Source organism: Haliotis asinina, chromosome 13, assembly GCF_037392515.1.
Source record: "Haliotis asinina isolate JCU_RB_2024 chromosome 13, JCU_Hal_asi_v2, whole genome shotgun sequence".
NCBI classification, from domain to species: domain Eukaryota; kingdom Metazoa; phylum Mollusca; class Gastropoda; order Lepetellida; family Haliotidae; genus Haliotis; species Haliotis asinina.
Window position 1 is genome coordinate 29,939,179 of NC_090292.1, and position 14,208 is coordinate 29,953,386.

Below are 14,208 nucleotides of genomic sequence, written 5' to 3' on the forward strand. Positions count from 1 at the left end.
AAAAAATAATTTACATGATTAATGTTCATGGGTTTCAGTCTATCTCTACAGATATTTTTAGATTAAGAAAGTCTGGGTCTTGTAGTTGTTATTGCATGATGCCTCTGGAAGACGATTTGGAAACAAACAGTTAAACTCATGTGTGGCCATGGTAATGTGCACAAAGGGATTAATGAAGCTGATTTCCCGTTTTCCGAAAGTCTACGTCTTGCCGTGTCAAGTTAATGTTTAGTACTAATGTCATGATTTTTATCGGTTCATAATGCACAAAGTGCAATTTTGAAATATACTAGTATACCTCAATGTGCTAGGCTCGTTCAGAGCACATCATCCTGCCGCCGACTGGTATATACTGGATGAAGAACGTGCTTTACGTGCGCATTCTAGTAGCATCTCATGTTTGTTTATTTATTTATTTATTTATTTATTTATTTATTTATTTATTTATTTATTTATTTATTTATTTATTTATTTATTTATTTATTTAAAATTAGAACCTTATCTTTTACTTGTTAAAGTTAACACTTTCTCGATTTGGTTGTAGCTTAGAAGTTCGTTTTAAAGTACGACAATGATAAATTTGTGGACGTGGCCGATAATACCGCTTAACCGTTATATTGCCATACGAGCTTCACAGTACTATATTTCGCAAACCGGTTCACCCGATACGATCTGCCATTTTTGCGATGTAGCCAAACTACTAATAATATTCGTATTTCCTTTATATCATTATATATTAATACACTCCGTATTGGGTCCTCTTATGTTCCTTGTTTAGATAAATGAATCACTTATTGGTATCAAGCAACATACTTTTATTTGCTGATGATACCTCCCTTTACATAATCATACGTAACCCCACCGATGCACCAAGAATGTTGAACAGTGATCTTGCTAATCTGTCTGAATGAAGAAATGAATTGCAGGTGTCGTTTAGTCCCCCCAAACCAGTGACAACGTTATTCACTGAAAGGCAATACCTCGAGCGAAAACAGATTTAATGATGGATGACTATCATAAACATTTAGGGCTACGATTTCAAAGCAATGGTATATAGAATATGCAAATCGAATATCAAGTAAAGAAACTAGTCCTATAATATATTGCTTTTGGAATTTTAAATGTGAACTAATAAACTAAACAGAAAGACTGTATATATCATTCCTCCTTCCTGTATTTGAATACTGTGACTTCATTTGGGACAACTGATCCCAAGAACAAGGATCAGTACTAGAAAGATTACACCTTGATGCTCATCGTACCTTAAGCGAGGCCATCATGGGTCATCAGTCATTAAACAAATGACGAAAGAAACATGTATGCCATCTCTCTTTCAAAGGAGAAAGAATCATAAATGGTTTATTTTTTATAAGATGGTACATGTTTAACGCCAGAGTACTTAACAAGATAAGCTCCACAAGAAGTGGGCAAAAATACTCACTATTTCCTTCATAATGCCAAAGATACTCAAGACAGCCAGAACAAAAACAACTAGACGAGTTTAACAGTATTACACTCTCTTCTTCCATTAGTCATACAAGGCTACAATAATCTGGACGAATATGTAAATCGGCAGAGTTATTGTCTAAATTTATATTATATCTTACTTATTACACTCTCATTTTCAGAGCTATAAATACTTTAATTATTGCCACGCGCTTTTTCCAAATTATCATGTCCAAACTGAGACTGGGTGTAGTGTTTTAAACTTATACCATTTCGAAAGACATAAAAAGAAAACAGTTCATACCAATGTGGCTTTTTAACAGAAGATACCCCGTACTTCACTTTTTGCCCTGTATTTCGTCATATCAGACATAATATAACCAGTACTTCTACCGCAATAGATTCTCTGTTGAAGAAATAATCTGTGGCAAAGATAACGTATCCAATATTCATGCAGAATTACTTCTTACATCCATTTATCATTTCATAATTCAACTCCAAACGTATGGCTAAATAACACATAAACTCCTTTTCTTGGTTTTGAAAATTGCCTCATTGAATTATACATCCTTTTACAATCTCTTAATCGTGTTTAATTCGTTTAAGCTGTTTTCTCTTGGGAGAGGCATCAATACAGGCCTTGTTCGATCTGTTTGCCATTCCTTTTTGTGGGTTCTCTGTTGTCTTTCTGATGTCTTTTCTTTTTTTTTTTGAACAAATACTGTTTAAACCGCATATTTTTAGTTTCGAAAATGTTTATTGGTCATGTGATTGTACTAGCATGAATTTTAAACCATGTGAATTAAAGAAAATAGATTGGTAGGGCACTTGTTGTGGGGATAAACAAACCGAAATGGTTGACCCCGCTGCAGACGCTTTTTCTCGAGTTCCTAACATTAGAGCAAATCATTCAGAAACATGTTCATTTGATCTCTCCTACAATCACACCTGATTCCTAACTGGCTAGTGGCATTGTTTCAAAAGAAATTAAACAGTAATTTCATGGCCTTAAACCATGTGTTCCACTTTCACAATGTACTGCAATACATATTGCAGTACGCCAACGTATATCACAAAACATCGCAATACGAACATTTTGGTAACACCCAACCCTGCTAATGACTATTTAGAAAAAAATCGGTAAATATCTCAAACATTTCTACATTTACTGTAATATTTTTTGTCCTTTTGTACGGAACAATGTGTCGACGTTGTAATAGTATTAACCACCCCACCATTCAAATACAACTTTGACATGGTCAGAAAGCAAACAAACAAACAAACAAACATACATGTTTTTATCTGTTTTCAAATCGTTTACCAGAGGGATCATGCTATAACAACTACAAGACCTACACTTTCTTAATCTATAAATATCTGTAGAGATAGATTGAAACCCATGTGCATTAATCATATACATTGTATTTTATTAACTAGATGTTTCACCCCAAAAACATTTACATCCCCGCACATGTACCTTTCCTGTAAAATTCTATTGCTCTAGCCTCAACAAACCTAAAATAAAGTCAATTCCACCCAATTTTGTATCAAATTGTTTAATCTAATCATGTGTAATATTGTATCTCGGACTGTTTAATTGGGCTTTCTCCTCAAACGCTGAAGGTCATCAGTGGGTCCACAATACTGTATTCGGCGTCAAATATATTTTGCTTTAAATTCTTTAAATTCTGAGAGTGACTTACTATACATACTGAAATTAATTCAGTGTACAATGTAATATTTTCTTATATATAGATACAAGAATAAAAAGTCTTCTACAACTTTTCTTTATGATCATATTATCATTTCGTAAAGAAGAAAAAAAAGGCACAGTATGATGGCAAATCCGTTCTGGTGAAATCCTATAGCCTACAAAGTTAGCATGACCATGGCCTGCACAAATATCACAGTTTGAAATATGTCATCACTCATCGTGCTTTTGGATGAGCTATAGCTATTTCTGTAAACTGGATGGTTTTACAAATGCGTTTATCTCACATACTCCACCTATCAGATTCTAAAACAGAATCAGCTTACCCGCTTTTCCATATTTCATAAATGGAAAGGAAGCAATATCGCAATATCGCAATGTCGCTGTATCGCTATGTCGCAATATCGCTGTATCGCCATATCGTGTCTCTATATCGCAATGTCGCCTTTTCGCGTTATCGCCATATCGCAATGTCGCCCAGTTTTATCGCCATTTCGTGTCGGGATATCGCCATTTCGTGTCGTGATATCGCCATTTCGTGTCTAGTTATCGCCATTTCGCGTCTTGTTATCGCCATTTCGTGTCGTGATATCGCTATTTCGTGTCGTGTTATCGCTATATCGTGTCGGGTTTTCGCTATTTCGTTTTCTGGCCGTATCGCAATATCGCTATATCGTGTCGGCGTATCGCAATGTCGTGTCGTGCTATCGCTTTGTCGCAATGTCGCCTTGATTTTCCAGGGCGATAAAGCGATGGCCCGAATCAGCCACCATACCATTTGTATACTGTGCCTTTTGTTTTCTTCTTTACGAAATGAAAATATGATCATAAAGAAAAGTTGTAGAAGACTTCTTATTCTTGTATCTATATATAAGAAAATATTACATTGTACACTGAATTAATTTCAGTAAGTATAGTAAGTCACTCTCAGAATTTAAAGAATTTAAAGCAAAATATATTTGATGCCGAATACAGTATTGTGGACCCACTGATGACCTTCAGCGTTTGAGGAGAAAGCCCAATTAAACAGTCCGAGATACAATATTACACATGATTAGATTAAACAATTTGATACAAAATTGGGTGGAATTGACTTTATTTTAGGTTTGTTGAGGCTAGAGCAATAGAATTTTACAGGAAAGGTACATGTACGGGGATGTAAATGTTTTTGGGGTGAAACATCTAGTTAATAAAATACAATGTATATGATTAATGCACATGGGTTTGAATCTGTCTCTACAGAAATTTATAGATTAAGAAAGTCTGGGTCTTGTAGTTGTTATAGCATGATCCCTCTGGTAAACGATTTGAAAACAGATAAAAACATGTATGTTTGTTTGTTTGTTTGTTTGTTCTCTGACCATGTCAATGTTGTATTTGAATGGTGGGGTGGTTAATACTATTACAGCGTCGACACATTGTTCCATACATAAGGACAAAAAATATTACACTAAATGTAGAAATGTTTGAGATATGTACCGATTTTTTTCTAAATAGTCATTAGCAGGGTTGGGTGTTACCAAAATGTTCGTATTGCGATGTTTTGTGATATACGTTGGCGTACTGCAATATGTATTGCAATACATTGTGAAAGTGGAACACATGGCTTAAGGCCATGAAATTACTGTTTCATTTCTTTTGAAACAATGCCACTAGCCAGTTAGGAATCAGGTGTGATTGTAGGAGAGATCAAATGAACATGTTTCTGAATGCTTTGCTCTAATGTTTGGAACTCGAGAAAAAGCGTCTGCAGCAGGGTCCACCATTTCGGTTTGTTTATCCCCACAACAAGTGCCCTACCACTCTATTTTCTTTAATTCACATGGTTTATAATTCATGCTAGTACAATCACATGACCAATAAACATTTTCGAAACTAAAAATATGCGGTTTAAACAGTATTTATTCAAAAAAAGAAAAGAAAAGACATCAGAAAGACAACAGAGAACCCACAAAAAGGAATGGCAAACAGATCGAACAAGGCCTATATTGATGCCTCTCCCAAGAGAAAACAGCTTAAACGAATTAAACACGATTAAGAGATTGTAAAAGGATGTATAATTCAATGAAGCAATTTTCAAAACCAAGAAAAGGAGTTTATGTGTTATTTAGCCATACGTTTGGAGTTGAATTATGAAATGATAAATGGATGTAAGAAGTAATTCTGCATGAATATTGGATACGTTATCTTTGCCACAGATTATTTCTTCAACAGAGAATCTATTGCGGTAGAAGTACTGGTTATATTATGTCTGATATGACGAAATACAGGGCAAAAAGTGAAGTACGGGGTATCTTCTGTTAAAAAGCCACATTGGTATGAACTGTTTTCTTTTTATGTCTTTCGAAATGGTATAAGTTTAAAACACTACACCCAGTCTCAGCTTGGACATGATAATTTGGAAAAAGCGCGTGGCAATAATTAAAGTATTTATAGCTCTGAAAATGAGAGTGTAATAAGTAAGATATAATTTAAATTTAGACAATAATTCTGCCGATTTACATATTCGTCCAGATTATTGTAGCCTTGTATGACTAATGGAAGAAGAGAGCGTTATACTGTTCAACTCGTCTAGTTGTTTTTCTTCTGGCTGTCTTGAGTATCTTTGGCATTATGAAGGAAATAGTGAGTATTTTTGCCCACTTCTTGTGGAGCTTATCTTGTTAAGTACTCTGGCGTTAAACATGTACCATCTTATAAAAAATAAACAATTTATGATTCTTTCTCCTTTGAAAGAGAGATGGCATACATGTTTCTTCGTCATTTGTTTAATGACTGATACCCATGATGGCCTCGCTTAAGGTACGATGAGCATCAAGGTGTAATCTTTCGAGTACTGACCCTTGTTCTTGGGATCAGTTGTCCCAAATGAAGTCACAGTATTCGAAGACAGGAAGGAGGAATGGTATATACAGTCTTTCTGTTTAGTTTATTAGTTCACATTTAAGATTCCAAAAGCAGTATATTATAGGACTAGTTTCTTTACTTGATATTCGATTTGCATATTCTATATATCATTGCTTTGAAATCGTAGCCCTTAATGTTTATGATAGTCATCCATCATTAAATCTGTTTTCGCTCTAGGTATTGCCTTTCAGTCAATAACGTAGGCACTGATTTGGGGGGACTAAACGACACCTGCAATTCATTTCTTCATTCAGACAGATTAGCAAGATCACTGTTCAACATTCTTGGTGCATCGGTGGGGTTACGTATGATTATGTAAAGGGAGGTATCATCAGCAAATAAAAGTATGTTGCTTGATACCAATAAGTGATTCATTTATCTAAACAAGGAACATAAGAGGACCCAATACGGAGTGTATTAATATATAATGATATAGAGGAAATACGAATATTATTAGTAGTTTGGCTACATCACAAAAATGGCAGATCGTATCGGGTGAACCGGTTTGCGAAATATAGTACTGTGAAGCTCGTATGGCAATATAACGGTTAAGCGGTATTATCGGCCACGGCCACAAATTTAACATTGTCGTACTTTAAAACGAACTTCTAAGCTACAACCAAATCGAGAAAGTGTTAACTTTAACAAGTAAAAGATAAGGTTCTAATTTTAAATAAATAAATAAATAAATAAATAAATAAATAAATAAATAAATAAATAAATAAATAAACATGAGATGCTACTAGAATGCGCACGTAAAGCACGTTCTTCATCCAGTATATAACAGTCGGCGGCAAGATGATGTGCTCTGAACGAGCCTAGCACATTGAGGTATACTAGTATATTTCAAAATTGCACTTTGTGCATTATGAACTGATAAAAATCATGACATTAGTACCAAACATTAACTTGACACGGCAAGACGTAGACTTTCGGAAAACGGGAAATCAGCTTCATTAATCCTTTTGTGCGCATTACCATGGCCACACATGAGTTTAACTGTTTGTTTCCAAATCGTCTTCCAGAGGCATCATGCAATAACAACTACAAGACCCAGACTTTCTTAATCTATAAATGTCTGTAGAGATAGACTGAAACCCATGAACATTAATCATGTAAATTATTTTTTATTAGCCAGATGTTTAATCCCATACTTCACATATTAGATTCTAAAAGTGAATAAACTTTTCCACTTTTCCACATTTCACAAATGGAAAGGGAGCAATATCGTCATATCGCAATGTCGCTGTATCGCTATATCGCTGTGTCGCTATATCGCAATGTCGCTGTATCGCTTTATCGCAATATCGCTGTATCGCCATATCGTGTCTCTATATCGCAATGTCGCCTTTTCGCGTTATCGCAATGTCGCTGTATCGCCATATCGTGTCTCTATATCGCAATGTCGCCTTTTCGCGTTATCGCATTATCGCAATGTCGCCCAGTTTTATCGCCATTTCGTGTCGTGATATCGCCATTTCGTGTCGTGATATCGCCATTTCCTGTCGGGATATCGCCATTTCGTGTCCAGTTATCGCCATTTCGTGTCTAGTTATCGCCATTTCGTGTCGCCGTATCGCCATTTCGTGTCGTGTTATCGCTATTTCGTGTCGTGTTTTCGCTATTTCGTTTTCTGGCCTTATCGCAATATCGCTATTTCGTGTCACCGTATTGCAATGTCGTGTCGTGCTATCGCTTTGTCGCGATGTCGCCTTGATTTTGCCAGGCGATAAAGCGATGGCCCGAATCAGCCACCATAAGATTCTAAAAGTGAATAAACTTATCCACTTTTCCACATTTCACAAATGGAAAGGGAGCAATATCGTCATATCGCAATGTCGCTGTATCGCCAAATCGCAATGTCGCTGTATCGCTTTATCGCAATATCGTTGTATCGTCATATCGTGTCTCTATATCGCAATGTCGCCTTTTCGCGTTATCGCCCTATCGCAATGTCGCCCAGTTTTATCGCCATTTCGTGTCGTGATATCGCCATTTCGTGTCCTGATATCGCCATATCGTGTCTAGTTATCGCCATTTCGTGTCTTGTTATCACCATTTCGTGTCGTATGGTGGCTGATTCGGGCCATCGCTTTATCGCCCTGTAAAATCAAGGCGACATTGCGACAAAGCGATAGCACGACACGACATTGCGATACGCCGACACGATATAGCGATATTGCGATACAGCCAGAAAACGAAATAGCGAAAACCCGACACGAAATGGCGATATCACGACACGAAATGGCGATAACTAGACACGAAATGGCGATATCACGACACGAAATGGCGATAAAACTGGGCGACATTGCGATAATGCGATAACGCGAAAAGGCGACATTGCAATATAGAGACACGATATGGCGATACAGCGACATTGCGATATTGCGATATTGCGATATTGCGATATTGCAATATTGCTTCCTTTCCATTTATGAAATATGGAAAAGCGGGTAAGCTGATTCTGTTTTAGAATCTGATAGGTGGAGTATGTGAGATAAACGCATTTGTAAAAACATCCAGTTTACAGAAATAGCTATAGCTCATCCAAAAGCACGATGAGTGATGACATATTTCAAAGTGTGATAGTTGTGCAGGCCATGGTCATGCGAACTTTGTAGGCTATAGGATTTCACCAGAACGGATTTGGCATCATACCGTGCCTTTTTTCTTCTTCTTTACGAAATGAAAATATGATCATAAAGAAAAGTTGTAGAAGACTTTATATTCTTATATCTATAAATAAGAAAATATTACATTGTACACTGAATTAATTTCAGTAAGTATAGTAAGTCACTCTCAGAATTTAAAGAATTTAAAGCAAAATATATTTGACGCCGAATACAGTATTGTGGACCCACTGATGACCTTCAGCGTTTGAGGAGACAGCCCAATTAAACAGTCCGAGATACAATATTACACATGATTAGATTAAACAATTTGGTACAAAATTGGGTGGAATTGACTTTAGTTTAGGTTTGTTGGGGCTAGAGTAATAGATTTTTACTGGAAAGGTACAATTTACGGGGATGTAAATGTTTTTTTTGGTGAAACATCTAGTTGATAAAATACAATGTATATGATTAATGCACATGGGTTTCAATCTGTCTCTACAGATATTTATAGATTAAGAAAGTGTAGGTCTTGTAGTTGTTATAGCATGATCCCTCTGGTAAACGATTTGGAAACAAACAGATAAAAACATGTATGTTTGTTTGTTTGTTTGCTTTCTGACCATGTCAGTGTTGTATTTGAATGGTGGGGTGGTTATTACTATTTAAAACGTACCTCTTATCTCTTATCTCTTACCATCTGTGTTACTGCGGCGTCATATTACCACTAACTAAAGAATAATGGAACAACGTCGACACATTGTTCCATACATAAGGACAAAAAATATTGCACTAAATGTAGAAATGTTTGAGATATTTACCGATTTTCTCTAAATAGACATTAGCAGGGTTGGGTGTTACCAAAATGTTCGTATTGCGATGTTTTGTGATATACGTCGTCGTACTGCAATATGTATTGCAATACATTGTGAAAGTGGAACACATGGTTTAAGGTCATAAAATTATTGTTACATTTCTTTTGAAACAATGCCACTAGTCAGTTGCTAATCAGGTGTGATTGTAGGAGAGATCAAATGAACATTTTTCTGAATGCTTTGCTCTAATGTTTGGAACTCGAGTCTCAGTTTGGACATGATAATTTGGAAAAAGCGCGTGGCAATAATTAAAGTATTTATATCTCTGAAAATGAGAGTGTAATAAGTAATATATAATTTAAATTTAGACAATAACTCTGCCGACTTACATTTTCGTTCAGATTATTGTAGCCTTGTATGACTAATGGAAAAGAGAGTGTTGTAGTGTTAAACTCGTCCAGTTGTTTTTGTTCTGGCTGTCTTGAGTATCTTTGGCATTATGAAGGAAATAGTGAGTATTTTTACCCACTTCTTGTGGAGCTTATCTTGTTAAGTACTCTGGCGATAGACATGTACCATCTTATAAAAAATAAACAATTTATGATTCTTTCTCCTTTGGAAGAGAGATGGCATACATATTTCTTCGTCATTTGTTTAATGACTGATACCCATGATGGCCTCGCTTAAGGTACGATGAGCATCAAGGTGTAATCTTTCTAGTACTGATCCTTGTTCTTGGGATCAGTTGTCCCAAATGAAGTCACAGTATTCAAAGACAGGAAGGAGGAATGATATATACAGTCTTTCTGTTTAGTTTATTAGTGCATATTTAAGACTCCAAAAGCAATATATTACAGGACTAGTTTCTTTACTTGATATTCGATTTGCATATTCTATATATCATTGCTTTGAAATCGTAGCCCTTAATGTTTATGATAGTCATCCATCATCAAATCTGTTTTCGCTCTAGGTATTGCCTTTCAGTCAATAACGTTGTCACTGGTTTTGGGGGACTAAACGGCACCTGCAATTCATTTCTTCATTCAGACAGATTAGTAAGATCACTGTTCAATATTCTTGGTGCATCGGTGGGGTTACGTATGATTATGTAAAGGGAGGTATCATCAGCAAATAAAAGTATGTTGCTTGATACCAATAAGTGATTCATTTATCTAAACAAGGAACATAAGAGGACCCAGTACTGAGTGTATTAATATATAATGATGTAAAGGAAATACGAATATTATTAGTAGTTTGGCTACATCACAAAAATGGCAGATCGTATCGAGTGAACCGGTTCGCGAAAAGTGTACCGCAATATATAGTACTGTGAAGCTCGTATGGCAATATAACGGTTAAGCGGTATTATCGGCCACGTGCACAAATTAATCATTGTCGTACTTTAAAACGAACTTCTAAGCTACAACCAAATCGAGAAAGTGTTAACTTTAACAAGTAAAAGATAAGGTTCTGATTTTAAATAAATAAATAAATAAATAAATAAATAAATAAATAAATAAATAAATAAATAAATAAATAAATAAATAAATAAATAAATAAATAAATAAATAAATAAATAAATAAATAAATAAACATGAGATATTACCAGAATGCACACGTAAAGCACGTTCTTCATCCAGTATGTACCAGTCGGCGGCAGGATGATGTGCTGTGAACGAGCCTAGCACATTGAGGTATACTAGTATATTTCAAAATTGCACTTTGTGCATTATGAACTGATAAAAATCATGACATTAGTATTAAACATTAACTTGACACGGCAAGACGTAGACTTTCGGAAAACGGGAAATCAGCTTCATCCTTTTGTGCACATTACCATGGCCACACATAATTTTAAATGTTTGTTTCCAAATCGTCTTCCAGAGGCATCATGCAATAACAACTACAAGACCCAGACTTTCTTAATCTATAAATGTCTGTAGAGATAGACTGAAACCCATGAACATTAATCATGTACATTATTTTTTATTAACCAGATGTTTAATCCCATACTCCACATATTAGATTCTAAAAGTGAATAAATTTATCCACTTTTCCACATTTCACAAATGGAAAGGGAGCAATATCGTCATATCGCAATGTCGCTGTATCGCCAAATCGCATTGTCGCTTTATCGCTATATCGCTGTGTCGCTATATCGCAATATCGCTGTATCGCTTTATCGCAATATCGCTGTATCGCCATATCGTTTCTCTATATCGCAATGTCGCCTTTTCGCGTTATCGCAATGTCGCTGTATCGCCATATCGTGTCTCTATATCGCAATGTCGCCTTTTCGCGTTATCGCCATATCGCAATGTCGCCCAGTTTTATCGCCTTTTTGTGTCGTGATATCGCCATTTCGTGTCGTGATATCGCCATTTCGTGTCTAGTTATCGCTATTTCGTGTCTTGTTATCGCCATTTCGTGTCGTGATATCGCCATTTCGTGTCGTGTTATCGCTATATCGTGTCAGGTTTTCGCTATTTCGTTTTCTGGCCGTATCGCAATATCGCTATATCGTGTCGGCGTATCGCAATGTCGTGTCGTGCTATCGCTTTGTCGCAATGTCGCCTTGATTTTACAGGGCGATAAAGCGATGGCCCGAATCAGCCACCATAGTGTCGTGATATCACCATTTCGTGTCGTGTTATCGCTATATCGTGTCGGGTTTTCGCTATTTCGTTTTCTGGCCGTATCGCAATATCGCTATATCGTGTCGGCGTATCGCAATGTCGTGTCGTGCTATCGCTTTGTCGCAATGTCGCCTTGACTTTTTACAGGGCGATAAAGCGATGGCCCGAATCAGCCACCATAGTTGACTGATTGCTTATTATTGGTTAATTAAATTACTAAAAATGGCGGACATCATACAGTAAGTTGCCAGGTGTGCTATCTTGGGTGACCAATGAGAGGTTTATCAGGTTTTCACCAGTGTGAAAGACGTGAAACGATGTGTTACTTTTTCGCAAATTAGACTGTTGTAAGAAACACGACACAGAGCAGAATTATTTACCAGCTTGGAATATCGTTCTTTTATGTGGATATTGAATTCTGTATTCCTGAACAAGGTAGTAACCTGACATTGTTGCTATAAAATTAGTCTGTTTTACATTCATTATTTGCATTTCGTTTTAATTTATTTGTTGTAGCAGAATATATATATGACAGAAAACACACACTAGATCGCGTATGTGTGTGGAATAGGATCCACATTGACAGTCTATACAATGTTTAAATGTTAGAAATTTACTATAAGTATAAGCACACCGTGTGTTCTTTTATTAATGTTCAAAATCATACAAATTTTACAATAAACTAATTAGTTTTTTTACCATTTCTACCACTGGCAGATGATTAACATTCATAGTGTTTCATTTGTTTTCATAATACATTTGTAATGAAGTGAAAATGACTTCACCTTAGTTAGGCCCCACTAAGTAATTGAAGGAATTACAGCAGATTTGAAGGAATTGCATCTCAAATGTAAACAAACGCAGCCCACTTGCGAAACAATTGCAGCGATATCGGTAGTTTAATAACAGAAACACATCGCCCTTATCGGAAGCAATGTCGGTAATACTGGAAACACACTCGGCCATATTCGGGGATTTTTCGGTCGCGAGCGGAAACTCACGCAGCAAAACGTCGTTGGAAGAAGCACCCGTCTAGGTGAGTTTTGTTTTTAGTTCCTACATTTTTATACTTATACCTGGATGTAAAGTGAGCGAGTGAGTTTAGTTTTATTGCACTCAGCAATATTCCAGCGGTCTGTAAATAATCGAGTCTGGACCAGACAATCCAGTGATCAACAACATAAGCATCGATCTGCGCAATTGGGAACCGATGACACGTGTCAACCAAGTCAGTGAGCCTGACCACCCGATCCCGTTAGTCGCCTCTTACGACAAGCACAGTCGCCTTTTATGGCAAGCATGGGTTGCTGAAGGCCTGTTCTACCCCGGGACCTTCGCGGGTCCCCGGGACATCTAATGTAAGCTGACACATGCACGCTATTATATTTAAATATCTTATTTTTCACATCATAATGGATAGTTAGTGATCATAACCACTTATTCGGACTGAACACATCAAAATAAATATCACACAGACAGACAAACATGTAGACAGACAGAGAGACAGACAGACAGGCAGACAGACAGACAGAGAGACAGAGAGACAGACAGGCAGGCAGACAGATAGGAAAGCAGAGAGATAGACAGACAGACAGAAAGACAGACAGGCAGACATGCAGGCAGGCAGACAGACAGAGACAGGCAGGCAGACAGGCAGACAGACAGACAGGCAGACACGTTATTCGGTAATATACCTTATGACCCATATTAAATTTAATATGTAATGTATTTATAATATCGTGAGCATACACTGAAATAATGATCTACCAATGTAGACATGCTTTAACAATACTGCAACAAGAGGATTTTCAAGGTTAATGTTGATTTATCATTAACATATTGTTTTTATTGACATGTTTAATATGTGGAAGATATTTGTCTCTCAGGGCCCGCTTGCACAAAGCGATCTTAGCGCTACGGCTGTCTTAAGCTTGTGTTGAAGAATGGGAATTACAACCATTGTAGCGCTAAGATCGCTTTGTACAAGTGGTCTTTATATCTACTACTGCGACAAGTATTAGATGACCCAGCGCAGTGAACGCGTTTGTGACAAGCAGGCGGGGCAAGTAATCTGGACGAAT